Here is a 16,798-nt window from a genome sequence, read left to right as displayed (position 1 = left end):
GATTTGTCTTCCGTCTTTGTAATGAGCCGTTCTGAATGAAGATATTACAAATTTTAATGCAGAATTTCTAGTGTAAAGTTTTATTTTTAGTATAAAAGTTTTATGCTTACTAAAACAAATCAAGATAAAACTGAACATTTTCAGAAAATTATTAGTTTTTGATCTCCCATTTCTCAAAACAATTGCATGAAAACGAAAATGAAGCAGAGCGCCTACGTGGATTTGTAAATGTTATTCTGAAGTACAGTGTTGCAGGTAACTGTTTACTACAAGCTGTAATAATTCAGTATAGGAGAAAATATACATTTAGCGCAATAATGTGCGAATGCACTCATCTTACCGTTTAGTATTATCTCTTTCAGCAAGCTGCACTTGTTTAATCTAAAAGAACAACTTCATCTTTCTCTCTCTTCTGCTTTTCTTATTCTATTTATTGAAGGCAAGCAAACCAACTATAAAAGTACATTACCGCCACCTACTGAAGTGGAGTGGGAAGAAGCGTTACGGTAGTAAACCCAATATCCACAGGCACACGCACACACACACACATACAGACACACGCACACACACGCGCGCACACACACGCACACACATACTCATGCGCAACCTGCTGAATTAAATTACAGTACTGTACCACCAAAACCATTATAAATTAATTTGCCTTATGCAACTCAATAGTATTTGAATATGTTTTTATAATTCCTTATGATCATTGACCACATCCAACCAAAGTATGCCTTTTTTACTTCCAATAGTTTGCATTTTCTCCTTTTCATAAGATTTACATTCTAATAATAAATGCAAAACTGTCTCTGGAATTTGACACCATCTGCATTTCCCTGATTCATGCTTTTCCTTTTTAAATAACTTTGCATTTAAACCAGCAAGTCTAGTTCTGATCGGGGTTAAAATGAATTCTTCCCTTCTAGATCACCTCCCTTCCAAAATGTTTCACCAGTTTTCTGGATCCCATCTAAATGTCTGCCCTTAATTTGTGTATCCCTTAACTTCTGCTAGGGTGCATGAACATGATCTTTAATTAACACCCTTTATTTCTCCTTATTTAATGTAATTTGAATATCAATATTTTTAAACTTTAATGACCGTTTAGCCAGCCTGTCAATTATTTCATTACCCTCCACATGTGCCTGTATCAACAAAAAATAGACATACCTCCCAGATACTGCAGCCTTAATACTATCTGTCTAACTTCTAACATTATACTTGTATCTTGATGGTTATTAAACACGCCTACCTTAAGACTACACAGTACAGGAAATGAGTCAGAACAGACAACAACACGGCTTAGGCTGAACATCTTCTACCCATTGTAATGCCAGTAGAACTGCCACCATCTCAGTGGCATACACTGATAATTTATCTTCAGTCTTCTTCTACAAGTAATTGAAATTTGAAATTCTGGAAAATATACTGCTATTCCTGTACGTTTTGAAATTGTATCTTTAGATCCATCTGTAAATATTGGAAGAATGTCACATTATTGTTGACTCATGTATTTATTTACAATTACCGCTTCACCAATACCCTGTGTAAACATCAACAGTTTTTCCCAAAGAGTCAAGTCTACCATAGGTGAAACAAATGACCAAGGTGGAATTACAGATAAAGAAATGCTAGGTGCAAATTTTATTCCAGTTAGGTACTGGGTCTCTGCCTGCTTATTTCCCATCCATCCAAAACTGCAAACCTTCCATTCTTGATGTTCCCGGCATTCTGTTCATACATTCTTAGTTGGGTGGTTATTTTGATAATCAAGTGTGGCGTTTGGGAGTGGCAAGTAAGGCGACCAACTCCAGGCCCAACGCCTAAGGGGGACCCACTTTTGAGGTCTACGTGTCCCGTTCAAACAGATTTGTCAAGTTATATTCTCCCGTATATGTATAAATTTGAGATGCTTCTAAGAGGAACCCTTTTAAAATCCCTCTTCAAGGTCAAATTATGTATATGTACGTCTTTGAAAACATTCCATAGTCTGAATATTAATGCACAAAAACATGTATCATTAATGATAACTGGGTGACATGACATCAATGCGAGTTATGACTGACATTCTGCGTATCGAAACTCAGAGTATACTTACAATTTGGGTACTTTTCTAGAAGAGGCCTTTCTAATTTTCCCAGTGTTTTTTATTGTCATGAATTATGAATTGTACTTTTTTAATAGATGATGTCATTATATTTTGATAAAGTCTGCATGTTATCTTGCAAACATTTAGCTGAATACTGTAATGAGAAAATCCGGTGTAGGTTAACATTATTTTTATTAAATATATACAGTCCACACATACCGGAAACAGTGTTTAATGTAACTGGCCCCGCGTGGGGTTGGTCAGCCCTAGGCCCCACAATTCCCTAAGGCCGCTTCTGTTGATAATAATCAATATGTACCCAATAATTCATTGACATTTGTATTCTTCTTAAAGACAACAACATTTGTTCCATTTCCACTTCCAGGGCAGCAATAGGGGAAGACCTTATAGCCTCACAACACAAACGCATGGCATGAGCTTGTGTATTATCTGATTTTTTCAAACAATATGCTGTGACAGATCCATAAGCAACACAACCATAAATCTATTACTGATCTAATTAATGCATTGTACAAGGTGACCATAGATATCCTATCGGTTCCCCAATTATATTCCACCAAGCATGTAAGCACATTAAGGACAGCCTTACATTTCCCAATTATTGTATCAATATAATGTATCCAGGTTAGTTTCTTATCCATCCACATTCCAAGGAACTTAATTACTGAGACCTGTTCTCATGTCTGTCTATATGGTCACAAAATAAAGGCAGAAAAGCACCTTCCACCTGCTCTAATACACTGGGCCTGGTAACTGATGGTGAGGACACATCTCAAGCTGTTTTCCATGCCACAATCAGTAATTGAGTAGGGTCACAAGGCAACTCATTGGGACAAGAATGACCTTCCAGCATCGCGCTTTGACGTATCTATGGACATACGTCAGCGGTAACCATTGATCTTGAGGCATACCACCATTCCCCTTTCAGCGCTACATTTTCAATTTGGGCAGACTTCAGCCTTATGTAAAAGCAGTGGAGCAGTGGAATGATGACTCCCTAAAGCTTGCCATGAATGTGGTACTTCTTATTGGCGGGCACCATACAAATTTATCCCATGCCACAGTGGCCCAATTTTGTATTTAAAAACAATTTACTTTATTGTGTAGTAGAGCATGAAGGTAAGGTATGGTTGTTATTGTTAGTTCCATTAACTGACAGTTTAGGAACTGGGTCATGCACACTTCTTAGGTGTCCACTTCGGTGCCGAAAAGACATTGGGGAGACTTAAGCTCTGGTTCTAATGGCCAGGAATTAACAAGGAGGTCCATTGTTTTTGTGCTCCATGTCTAGAATGCTGATTGAGACAGATTCCTCAGAAGGACTGTGTTCCTGTCATTCCTATCCTGCTCATCGACATTCACTTAAACCCCTTAAACTCTCTGGTAGAGACCATAAATATATTTTAGTAATGGTAGATTATGCTACACGTTACCCTGAAGCCATCCAACTGAGAGTGGCAAACTCCAAAAGTTTTTTACGGGAATTTGTAGGGGTCTTCACGCCTGTTAGCATCCTTAAGGAAGTCCCAATGGATCAAGGGACACTGTTTACTGCAGAAACATTCAGGGAGGTTGCCAAATTATTTAAAATTAAACATTTAAAACCCTCAGTGTATCAAGGTTCAAGGTTCTTTTATTTGCCATTTGTGCATAAAACCAACAGTCAAAGCATATTGGAATTCTTGTGTAGAGCTCTGTCCGAGTCATAGTATCATCCTCAAACTTATGTTTAGTAGAGTAGTTTAATCAAACACTCAAGAAAATGTTATGCAAGGTGGTCAGCAAGGATGGAAGGAACTAAATCTCTCTCTTACTGTTTGCCTATTGGGAGGTCCCACAAGCCTCTACGGGCTTCTCACTATTTGAACTACTGTATGGATAGCAACCACTAGGTATATTGGATAAAGGAAGTTTGGGAAGAGAAGAATAGATTAGAAAAAATTAGACCTATTCTAAAAAAGAACACTGCATGTGTGTAATCAATTTAGGCTTGATACTATGACCGTGGTACAACACCCCATGAGATCCATCCTGGAGACCGTGTCATGATCCTCATTCTCACTTCCCACTACAAATTATTAGCCCATTTTGCAGGGCCCATATGAAATTGAGGAGAGGAATGGTTTGGTTAACTATCTGGAAGAAAGGAAAGGAATCCTGATATCTACTTGGCTCAGCCTCACTCCTTCTTCACCCATAGTAACCTTAATCCATCTATCCATCCATTATCCAACCCACTATATCCTAACTACAGGGTCACAGGGATCTGCTGGAGCCAATCCCAGCCAACACAGGGTGCATGGCAGGAAACAAACCCTGGGCAGGGTGCCAGCCCACAGCAGGGCACGCGCACACACACACACACGCACACACACACTAAGCACACACTAGGGACAATTTAGAATGGCCAATGCACCTAACCTGCATGTCTTTGGACTGTGGGAGGAAACCGGAGTACCCGGAGGAAACCCACGCAGACACGGGGAGAACATGCAAACTCCATGCAGGTAGGACCTGGGAAGCGAATCCAGTTCCCCTAACTGTGAGGCATCAGCGCTACCCACTGCGCCACCGTGCCTCCCAGTAACCTTGCTTTAGGGCTAAAAATACATCCCAAAAAATTCTATTTTGGGTTGACAAGGCAAAATATTTACGTACGTTATTTTAGGTTACTTTAATCTTAGAGTCTGACATTTTGGACACAGTTCTTGTAGCTAAGCTAAGTCAAAGCATCGATGGTGTTGAACACCTCATAATGTACCTGAGCCACAAACTACTAGATTGGGGAACCAGGTATATGTTGGCAGAGAGAGAGGCCCTCGCAATTAAATGGGCTACAATTGACCTGATAACCCATATGACTTTCTCAGTGATTCCATTCTTCCTCAAGCTCCAGTACACCTCCTCTCTTGGCATTCATACAAATGTTTTCTCAAGATCCAGAAAAATCAAATATCTGCTATTATTACCCTTTAATATCTTTTCTTGAACCTGTCGTAGGAGGAAGAAGGCATCAATTGTGCCTCTTCCCAGCATGAAACCCAATTGATTTGATTGAATTTGCACTTTCTCTCTGATTCACCTTTCAATCACTCTTTCATATACCCTAAATACAATTTCTAGCAGTTTTATCCCTTGTGATAATACATGAGTCTAGACATCATAAAAAGGTTTGGGGCAGCCACCCGTATAATATCCCTGGCTGCAAAAAGCTTTTTAGTAACAGAGATTTTCATCAGACTGAGTCGGAAACAGAACTGATTACATGTGGCAAAGATGGCAGCTTTATCCACCCATCCATCCATCCATTTTCCAACCCGCTGAATCCGAACACAGGGTCACGGGGGTCTGCTGGAGCCAATCCCAGCCAACACAGGGCACAAGGCAGGAACCAATCCTGGGCAGGGTGCCAACCCACTGCAGGACACACACAAACACACCAAGCCAATTTAGAATCGCCAATCCACCTAACCTGCATGTCTTTGGACTGTGGGAGGAAACCGGAGCGCCCGGAGGAAACCCACGCAGACACGGGGAGAACATGCAAACTCCATGCAGGGAGGACCCGGGAAGCGAACCCAGGTCCCCAGGTCTCTCAACTGCGAGGCAGCAGCGCTACCCACTGTGCCACCATGCCACCCAAGATGGCAGCTTTAACACTAGAATTACCTGAGCCTACGAAAAAACTCGTAGATCCATCCCACCTTAAATCGCTTTGCACCTCTCCATCAGCATCTTTTGTCCTGTAAATGTGTCGATAAGCAGCAAGCAGCCTACTATCACATCCCCCACCGCCACACAGTTTTCTCAGCTCAAGTCTGTTTGTCTGCGTGTCAGTTGCTTGGAGTTGTATAGAGTGAGAAGTCAAGCAAAATGACACCTTTTATAAATACTACCCTGTATATTGTTATTTGGAACACATGCATTTCATGTGTGTTCCATGTCTACAACAATCTATATAAACACATTGTTAAAACAGAAACTTTTTTCATGTTTTAGTAATAATTGACAAAATGTAGACATGAAGTGTATAATGTGTTAAGTCTGAATTCCAAATATCAAATAAACACTTTCACAAAAGGTTCAAATATAACAGAACAAGTGCGCTACTATTCAAGAATATAACTGCAGAAAAAGATCCCGCATTAGGGTGCAACATTGACACACATTTGCTATGACCGCTTTGGTGGCAAAACGTTATCAATTGTTGACTGGTGATCAAAACTTCACGGGTTCAACCCCAGATGAGTCTGTTTTGAGAAGTGAGCTGCTCTTATTCTTACTATTTTAGAATAAAAACATACATTTTTCATGATCATGAACGCGACTGAGAGAATAAAACTGAATAAAAAAAAAAAAGCTAACCTTTACAAGTATCATACATTTACACCGGCTGTTACAGACTGAAATTAAATGTATGTTTTTATTGCCATTTCCAAACAAAGTACTTCCCTCCTCATTTCTACACCGTAACCATACCCACCTTCATATCCATCAGCATTAGTTCCAATGTAACCATTCATATCTGCCCCAATTATTACTCGTTCTGTTGCCAGTACAGCTCTGACCAGAGCCTCAATATCCTCAATAAGTTTATCTTTCTCCTCTTGTGCAAGCCCTGTCTGTGGGGTGTAAGCCGAGACAATGTTTAACGTTTCTCCATGTATTATAATCTACACCAGCATCAGTCAACCACTGCACTCATCTATTCTGGGTTCAGTATCGCACCAACACCATTCCACTAGCTACTATCACCACTATAAATAACCTTAATGTCTCCCAACTCCCTTGCTCTTTGCCCTGTCCCCCTTACTTCCTGTATACACAATGCATCGATTCTTCTCTTTACCATAACTTCCACTTCTTATCTAGATCTCCGAGTTAAGGTGCTAACATTCCATGTGATTATCCTTATATTGACATTTGTTTAATTGTCATTTACGAAGAATGTCCTAGCCACCCCTTACTCACTTCTTGAACCAAGAGGGTGATGGTATGCATTGTTCACAAAGAATACCCTAGCTGAGTGTCCTATGTTTATCATGCAAACCCATACTCTGAGATTGTAGCAAGTTTTTCTGATCTTCCTGATGTCACCACAGTTGTTGGCAGTGGGCCTAGACCATAATATGTTTATACAGTGTCACACACGTGCGCATGGGAGGCAGCTAAAGGGCTTGAGGGATGGCAGTTCTGATACATGCCGGGAGGTGGCAGAGTGCACTGACTCTTTTTCTCTCTTGCCTGCAGACCGTTCCCGGGGGATTCCACCTGGCTCTCGTGACATCATTTCCGGGACCGAGCCAATGGAAGGAGACCTGACTGGCTCCGGCCCCTCTGATGTCATGTCCGGGCTCGGTCCAATGGAGAATGAACACATCTCTGATCTTTATGACCTCACTTCCTGTCTTCCCCTTTAAAACCCTGCCCTCTTTCCTAATTCCTCAGTCTTATCCTGGACTCAATTGTATGCACATCAGTGTTATTCATTGGCTTTCAACGACTTTGCAGCTGAGGATTTTGAGATTATACGGGTGGCTGCCCCAAACCTTTTTCTGTCTCAGACTCGTTTTGTGACAACAGTATCCTTTTAAACAGGCCTGACCATTAAAAAAATTACAAATGTATTATATACTGTATATGTTCCCTCTTAATAGACATTTATAAAATAATTTTTACATGGTAGTCGTGGATACCTAAAGATATTAACTGTCTTTTCAGCCAGGCTCTGTGGTTAAACATTCTTTACAGTTCCCATTTATTATTTTCCTGTTCATTTCAGACTACTATTTAACCCACAGTGACCTTTCCTTAATCTGCTAATAACAATATATATTTTTCCTGTGTTTCTGAATTTTGAAAGTAATGCCTAGCCATACTTTTCCCAATTACCACTTTTCTTGCCGTAATTTCCCAAATTCCTTTTTACAGTGACTTTTATTTCTGCTGTAACCTGAAAGCGGCCAAAGCGGGAAGTGGCCAGCCAAATCGGGAAATGGCCAATGTCACCGTAAATTGACCGGCCAATGTCCAATCTTTTCCTCGATTTCGGGATTTGGCCAGCCAGTTTGTGAAATGGCACAGGACGATTGGCCAAAGTTGGAAGAAAAAAGGCATAAGCAGCGATTTGTTACACACTTAGTAGTTTAATTGCATCGAGTGTAGCCTTGGTGGCTCTTGTTCAGAAAGCTGACGCCACATGGTTGTTTTACAATAATTAAGATTAGGTATATAAGTAGGTTTCACATTTCTGTTATCATTTTAGCCCTAAAATAGTGACTTAACATCAGGGACCTATTTTATTGACCTTAAGGTTAGTGTTTGGGAGAGGGGAAGGCCGTCTAAAGTGGCATCCGCTTTCTGAACAAGACCCACCTTGAGCAGTTTCTCATGCAGAATGGAAAACTCACATCTGAATCTGCATCTGAAAGTTTTTAAGCATCTTCGCACCTTGAGCGGACAGTCTTACATCAGCAGATCAGATTTCAGCAATGGAGTTCCCACCACTTCTCGAAATGGCCGGCCAAAGTAGCATATACACTGGTCTTTTCCAGTAATTCGGACTTTGGCCACGCCTCGCGGTCAAAATGCGAAACAGCTGGCCAATTCGGGAACTGACTGAACTTCGGGTTTTAGTCGTAACAAATGTTTATATATATATATATATATATATATATATATATATATATATATATATATATATATATATATATATATATATATATTGTCACCACAAACTTGACCACAAGTCATAGAAAGGTTTGGGGCAGCCACCCATATAATTGGTATCCTGGCTGCAAAATCGTAAAAATGTTACGCAGCACTGATGTGCAGAAAACCGAGTTCAGAACAGAACTGAGTGACTAGGGAAAAGGTGGAGGATTTTAAAGGGGAAGACAGGAAGCGTGGTCAAAGGGATCGGGCTCATAAGGGTCTTCAACCATAAGCTCGAGACGTGACATCACAGGGGCTGGAGCTGGCAAGCTCTTCTTACATAGGCTCAAACCTGGAATCTCCCGTGAATGGTCTGCAGGAAAGGGAGAAAGAGTCAGTGCACTCTGCCACATCCTGGTCTGATTCGGAATTGCCCTTGCTCAAGCCCTTTAGCTGCCTCCCATGAGCACGTGTGTGACAAGGCCCCCCCTCCCTCAGCCCAGACCCGTCGGGTCGGGTGACCCTAACCGAGAGATCGTGAACCTGAGAAAGAGCATCGGCGTTGGCATGAAGAGAGCCCCGATGATGAATGAGCGAAAACTTATAGATAGATAGATAGATAGATAGATAGATAGATAGATAGATAGATAGATAGATAGATAGATAGATAGATAGATAGATAGATAGATAGATAGATAGATACTTTATTAATCCCAAGGGGAAATTCACTTACTCCAGCAGCACCTTACTGATACAAAAAAACAATATTAAATTAAAGATTGATAATAATGCAGGTAAAAAAACAGACAATAACTTTATATAATGTTAACGTTTACCCCCCCGGGTGGAATTGAAGAATCGCATAGTTTGGGGGAGGAACGATCTCCTCAGTCTGTCAGTGGAGCAGGACAGTGACAGCAGTCTGTCGCTGAAGCTGCTCGTCTGTCTGGAGATGACACTGTTTAGTGGATGCAGTGGATTTTCCATAATTGATAGGAGCCTGCTGAGCGCCCGTCGCTCTGCCACAGATGTCAAACTGTCTAGCTCCATGCCAACAATAGAGCCTGCCTTCCTCACCAGTTTGTCCAGGCGTGCGGCGTCTTTTTTCTTAATGCTGCCTCCCCAGCACACCGCCGCGTAGAAGAGGGCACTCGTCACAACCGTCTGATTGCAGATGTTGAAGGACGCCAACCTTCTAAGGAAGTATAGCCGGCTGGAGGTCAAGAAACCACTGGGTGACCAGTGGATTCGACTCCTTGTGCGGGGCCATCCACTGTAAAGGTGCATGGTCCATGACAAGGGTGAATTCCTGGCCCAACAGGTAGTACCTCAGCTGAGTAATCGCCCATTTAATTGCCAAAGCCTCTTTCTCCACCGCCACATACCTGGTCTCCCGGTCCAACAGGTTCCGGCTCAGGAAAATGATGGGGTTTTCCACACCGTAGACGCTTTGGCTCAGCACGGCCCCCAGGCCTGTGTCCAAAGTGTCCGTCTGGAGGATGAAAGGTAGAGAAATGTTAGGTGCTTTCAAAACAGGTGCGGACATAAGGGCCTGCTTCAAGTCACTAAATGCAGCGCCTGTCTTGTCAGTCCATACCACAATGTTTGGGGCCCTCTTCTTTGTCAAATCAGTCAAGAGCGCCGCTCTCTCAAAGAACTAGGGCACAAACCAGCGGTAGTACCCCGCCAACCCAAGAAAGGCTTGGACCTGCCGCTTGGTTCATGGACGGGGCCATTTCAAAATGGCATCTACATTGGAGCACTGTGGCTTCACTGTACCCCGACCCACCAGGTAGCCTAAATACTTGGCTTTGCTCAATCCAAAGAAACATTTCTTTGGATTAATCCGAAGTCTGACCTCATATATATATCTGTCTAGAGCAGGGTTCTCCAACACGTTGCTCGCGAGTTACCGATAGTTCGCAACCCCTTTCCAAGTAGCTCACCAAAGGGTTAATGAATCTTACATAAATTTGAAAACTTGATTAGTCAAATTAGGGGTGGGCGATCTTTCCAAAAAATCATATCACAATCCTTTTAACACAAAATCACAATCCACAATCTGAATTGCAATCTTTCTTTTCAATGTGGCATACACTTAAGAGAATATCCGAACTCAAACTCATCAAGACCTAAGTAACATTTTATTTTAAATATTAAACAAAGTTAAATTCTATTGTTCTCTCATTTGCTAGTCAAGCGGAGTTAAGGAACATGCCCCGAAGCCGGCGAGTGAGTGAGGAAGGCCCCTCTCCTCTGTTCATTGTGTGTCTCTGGGATTCACGCAAATAAATCGGTACCACAAGCAAACTATGATTCTTAGCACGATGAGGGAAGACACAAAATCCACCGGAATGTTCAAGCAAATTATAGAAAAAAAAAAACCCTATCTAAATCCTTTAAGTAGTCCTCTCATTTGCTAGCTAAGCGGAGGTAAGGTACACACCCCGAGATTGCCACGTGAGTGAGGAGAGCCCTGCTTCACTCCCCTCTGCCCACTGCATCTCACTCGGATTTGAGCAAATAAATCGGTATCGCAAGCAAACTATGATATATAGCGAAATGAGAGAAGTCATAAAATCAATCGGAATGTTCAAGCAAATTATAGAAAAAAACAATCTAAATCCGTTAAGTAGTTCTCTTGTGAAAAGCAGACAGACAGACAGAGAGACATTGGATTTTATATATTATATATTAGTAAACCTTCAAAATAATTTGCAGTTAAAGTCTCAACAGCATTCTCAGCATTTTAGTAGAGCCAGATAACTATAAGAATCTTCACCAAACAGCTCTGAAAATGTCTGCTTTGTTTGGGTCTCCATACCTCTGTGAGTCTGACATGAATGTCATGAAATCAAAGTTCAAAACAAGTCTGACAGACGAACATTTAAATGACTCCATAAGAGGGAACCTAACTGGCTGCACTCCACCATACACCTATCTTGTTGACTCCATGCATTGCCAGTCATCGGACTAACTAAAAAACACATCACACATGCAACTGGACATGTGAATAAAGTGAAACAGTGACATGGAACAAAATGACAAATGAATAAGTAATATCTTTGTATTTGTAATTGCATTGTTTTGTTTTGACAGCATTCATGTTTTAATTCAATAGTGTGAGATACACTAGAAAATGCATACAGACATACAAAATGCACTTGCAGGTGAACTAAATATTTTTTGAGATGTTTTAATGCAAAATGTGAGTTGTGGACATCAACATTTTGTAAATGTTCAGGCAAAACAAGCTTATTCAGTTTGTATGGGTTGAAATAAGCTATGAGAATTAACGTTAGAAAACATGAGTAGCTCTCGGCCATTTTCATTTTGTAAAAGGGGGAAAAAAAGGTTGGCGACCCCTGGTCTAGAGAGTCTATCAACTACTTCATTTCCCACTATATCCAATGTTGTTACCCACAAACTGTAAAATCCCTTATTGTACAGAATACATAACATATGCTGAGTTTCCATGATCACATCAGGTCTTGATTTACTTTCCTCATTCTGAATTGATAAAAAAGCTGCCATTGCGATGGAGGGAATTATCACTTTGAATGGTCTTATTTCCTCCACTCAAACTAATGTCAAAATTGTTGCTATTAATTTCACTGTAAAAACTGATAAATGAATAGTACATCTCTTAATGTTTACATTGAACTGAGGAATTTAAACTGCTTCTATTTTGAATTTAAACTGTTACATAAAAATGAGAAATCGGAGGCGGACAACGCTTAAGGGAAGAACAGAAGAGGCAAGATGGATCCACGAGTGGCGCGTCATTTGTTGAATCTGCAGATGGTGCCCAGGGAAACAAACTTGCTGCATTCCACACTTTACTGTCACCAAGTACTTAGCCGCTTTCTCTAATTTCGTAACGTTCAGGCATGGGATTACTGTACTGTGGTAATCCTTTAGGCACATGGGTAGTCATTTTTACTCGCACTTTTCTTCATCTTTTCCAGTGACGGAACACAAGCTCCTCTTTTATCATACGCGTATTTCTTCATCATATCCCGTTTAGCTGCAACTTTTCGTCTTATCCGTGCATCGTCTAGTCCGATAGATGCAATAATTAAGAGCTACGGCTCACATTTTAAAATGCACCTCCCAGCCTGTACGAGAGCACGTATTTATGGGATGTTAGCGGAGATTCATGTGTGTTTGTTTCTCCTTGTTTGTTATTTTCCTTAAGGAGTTATAATAATGGTAATAGTTGAGAATTTCTAATATATCCAAATCAATCACAAAGTGTGCGTTAATGACCAGAGGTGGGTTTATTTGCATTTGACTTGTATGTTTGTTATAGGTTAAGAGGCAACATTGTTTAAAGTGTACTGTTTAGCGTTTATATGTTGGGAATGTGCCTTAGTGCTATTTACATTTTGCAATATTCTTTCAATAACAGTTTATATTGTTACATAAATGTACTTTACTATACGTTTGTTGATACTGTTCACTGATAAAACTTTATTGATTTGGACCTCATAATGCCGATAAGCTAGTGCCTAATTTGAGTAATACTGACATCTAGTGGACTTTTTTGTAATTTACCAATACGTTTAATGTATTCCTTTTTATTGTAGACCGCACACAAAAACATATACCTATTCAAATACCAAATAATAAGTCAATTTCATTACCTATTCAAATACCAAATAATAAGTCAATTTCATTCTAAGCTGCTGTGTGGAATTCTCTGCATCATTTACCAGCGTCCTGACCGACAAGCCCTGAACTCATCACAGATACAGTAGTCCTTTGCTATTGTGGACAAAGGCAACACTCTCAATTCAGTACGGCATCTTGCACCCATGAAGCAGTTCAAAATGCAAAACACCCGTTATCGCATGTAGCGTGACTCTAAAAATACGAATGAATTGTGCAATGTATAATTTCCAGGACCTGCACAGTAAATTAAGTGTTTGTACCAGTGGTGGATGATGGAAAAAAAAAATTGTCGGGGGCGCATCTTTGAGGGGACAAACAGAAGAGGCACTTATCTATTATATAATGCCTTTCATATCTATCTCTCTGGTCATTGCACATGCTCTTGTGCTTCTCATCATAGTGTCAATGCACATCTTGGCCTGCCTAGTACTAGACCCATAAGACAAATCCAGGCTAAAATGTATTATACCTTTTCCACCATACTGACAACTGATGCCAGCTTTTCCATTTCTGCTGTGGTCCAAAACTTCAGTCCATGACATCTACAGTGGAACAGCACTATTCTACTAACTACAAACACATACTGTATATATCTCATCTACTGTATTATTGTCCAATGCCAATCCTGTAGCCTTCATCTACCTTTTTGGCAATACTAAGTCCGGCAAAAAAATTTAGCCTCATGCTATTGTATAGATGACTGCGGCTACATTCATGACGATTTAATTTTTCAGAAAGATGTTTTAGATCTGGTACCCTTATCGTTGTCCACAATGGTTTGAAACAGCAAACAGGGAAAGCAAAAAGGGCATTACTTACACATCACCCAGTTAGCCAACTCCATTTGTCATAACAAGAGCTGGGAAAAGTTCATGTGTAAGCTCATCTTTGATCACAACTGCTACTGAATCCTTAAGTCTGGTTCAAGCTCCTTTATCTCCTTTTTTCTTCAAGTAAACAATTTATGAAGCAATGTTTTGGCTCCTCAAGAGACAATACACCAAGAATGCAGCAGGTCCAAGCAGTGTCACTCTGCTGTATGAAAAGCTATGCTTATCAACTGGCCTCTGTGCTGTGTGAAGTCTCCTTATGATTAAAATAAGCCAAATCATTCAGCAATTGGCAGCGATGGGGGGATAGCACACTGGTGTAGCCAGATATCAGCAGCAGTGTGAGCAGGAGCAGCGCTTGTTGGCTCCCCGTGGAACACTGTGGGACTGGCAGTGGGGACATGGGCCAGGATAAAAGGTTGTCTGTGCCTGTTGGATGGATTCCATTCCATGCTGCGAGGCCCCATCCGGGTAAGATGGAGAGACGTCAGGTTTAAATGGAAGGCAGCAGGGCTCAGAATCGTTGCTATGCGTGGTGTGTCCTCATCTATCTACTGTAGCTCATCCTGGTTACGTTACAGACTGTGGCATGTTCAAGAGGCTCCCTAGAGCAACTGGGAGTGTAGAGCTGATCCACACTGTCACAGACATCACAGTTCCCCAGTTGGACACCCTTCAGTTTGCCTTCCAAGCAAAACTGGTCAGGGGATGATGCAGTCAGCCTTGACAGCCCTGGGATCTATGCAAGGGTTATGCTTGTGGACTTCAGCTCAGCATTTAACACAATCATCACTAAACACTTCCCTTCTAAACTCACCCAGCTTTCTAGCACCTGTCTCCACCTTTCAGCTGATTACTAATAGCTTGACAAAAAGGAAACAGTACCTGAACCTAGAGACATTCACCACTAGCTCTCATACAATCAGCACTGTTGCCCCCCCCAGGAATCTGTATTCTCCCCACTGCTCTTCTCCCAATGTAGTAATGACTGTAACTCCAAGGATCCCTCTGTCAGACTCCTCAAAAATGCAGATGATATATCCATCATTGGACTCATCAGAAATGGTGACAAGGTTGTATACAGAAAGGAGATTCAACAGCTGGTCTTTTGGTATTGTCAGAACAAACCAGTGATGGGCCGTCAGGGCCTGCAAGGCCTTCTCTGCTGGCTTAAAAAATATCTGAATCACAAACTGATGTTAATTATATTTTGTCCATGAATACTTACTAAATAATTCCAAATAGTCTGTCCGCTTCCTTTCATAGCTTTTCCGATGGTTGTGCGGCTTCCAGACACGTATTTTCGTATTAAAGCTTTTAACCAATCACATTTCAGCCATCATTTGTTGCCAGGCAGGGTCAAAGCTTGGCAGTTGTAGACCCGCAGTTACAGACCCGGAAGTGGCGTCACATTCGTTGCAGGACTGACTTCGTAAAATTACTTTTGGAAGGTTTCGGCAGGTCTCGGCAAATCCCGGAAAGTAACGTCGGGTCAAAGACCCGTTTAGAAACCAAATAATACGCATCATTGTGAAGTTCAGAGGGTTTCTGCCACCACGTCGTGTCATATATCAAATTAAACAATACGGATCGTTTCTGTGAAATACACTATTAACATTTACGTTGTGTTCGGGTCTGTGGGAACCATTTAACATGTCGACAAAATTAAAATCATCAAGATCTGTGTTAATTGAAAATAGTTTTTCATTTACATTCATGAAACGAACCATCCATCCATTTTCCAACCCGCTGAATCCGAACACAGGGTCACGGGGGTCTGCTGGAGCCAATCCCAGCCAACACAGGGCACAAGGCAGGGAACCAATCCCGGGCAGGGTGCCAACCCACCGCAGACACTGAATTATGCAATATATTAATTGCCTTATATAGAACTGCTCTAGTTTTTGTCACTTATTATTATAAACAATGGGCCATCAAAAGAAAAAAAAAATAAAAATACTAATAAGAACACAATTTATTTATATAAAACCCTGCCCAAAATTCAAAAAGAACAACAGGACCTATATGACATTGGCTACAAATAATATCTTCACTAAATAAAGATAAATACAGGTTATACAAAACATTCAAATAGAATAAAAGACAATAATGCAGACTAAATTACAACATATAATACCACAAAAAAATCTTGAGCAAATAACATAAATTGTGATAAAAATTCAAACCCTGAGTACCTGGACATATAGAGGGGGTAAACTAAAAGGAGGAGCAGAATGTCAGGTCTGTTTAATGTCCTTCTAAACAAATGAGTTAAAACAAATGAATGGAGTCAGCTGATGTCATTAATTTCGGGAGGTCATTCCACAGTCAGGGCGCTATATACAGCTGAAGGCCCTGCTATCACCTACAGAGTGCAGGTTAGTGGGGGGGCACAGAATCAGAGGACCTTAGTGGGCAGGTCAAGAACAGAATTTGATATTCAATCCTGTAAGACACAGGGAGCAGTGAAGTAGTAGTGACTTATAATAATCAATGCAGGATGTGATAAAAGCAGGGACAAGACTCT

General features: G+C 41.0%; 1 protein-coding gene across 3 annotated transcripts in view; it reads right to left on the bottom strand.

Moving 5' to 3' along the window:
• afmid (arylformamidase) overlaps positions 1-15,641 on the bottom strand; it is a 142,814-nt gene extending 127,173 nt beyond the window's left edge. Inside the window, exons 1-2 of one of the 3 annotated variants that reach the window (XM_028791821.2) lie at positions 15,500-15,641; positions 10,153-10,259 (exon numbers count right to left, since the gene is read on the bottom strand). The gene's annotated coding sequence lies outside the window, so the exon portion shown is untranslated. The remainder of the gene's footprint in view (positions 1-10,152; positions 10,260-15,499) is intronic. The other 2 variants (XM_028791818.2, XM_028791819.2) reach the window with 2 other exon arrangements.
• Between the last annotated feature and the right edge of the window lie 1,157 nt (positions 15,642-16,798).

The sequence above is a fragment of the Erpetoichthys calabaricus genome, chromosome 14 (assembly GCF_900747795.2).
Source record: "Erpetoichthys calabaricus chromosome 14, fErpCal1.3, whole genome shotgun sequence".
Lineage (NCBI taxonomy): Eukaryota > Metazoa > Chordata > Cladistia > Polypteriformes > Polypteridae > Erpetoichthys > Erpetoichthys calabaricus.
This window is presented reverse-complemented; position numbering and strand designations above follow the sequence as displayed.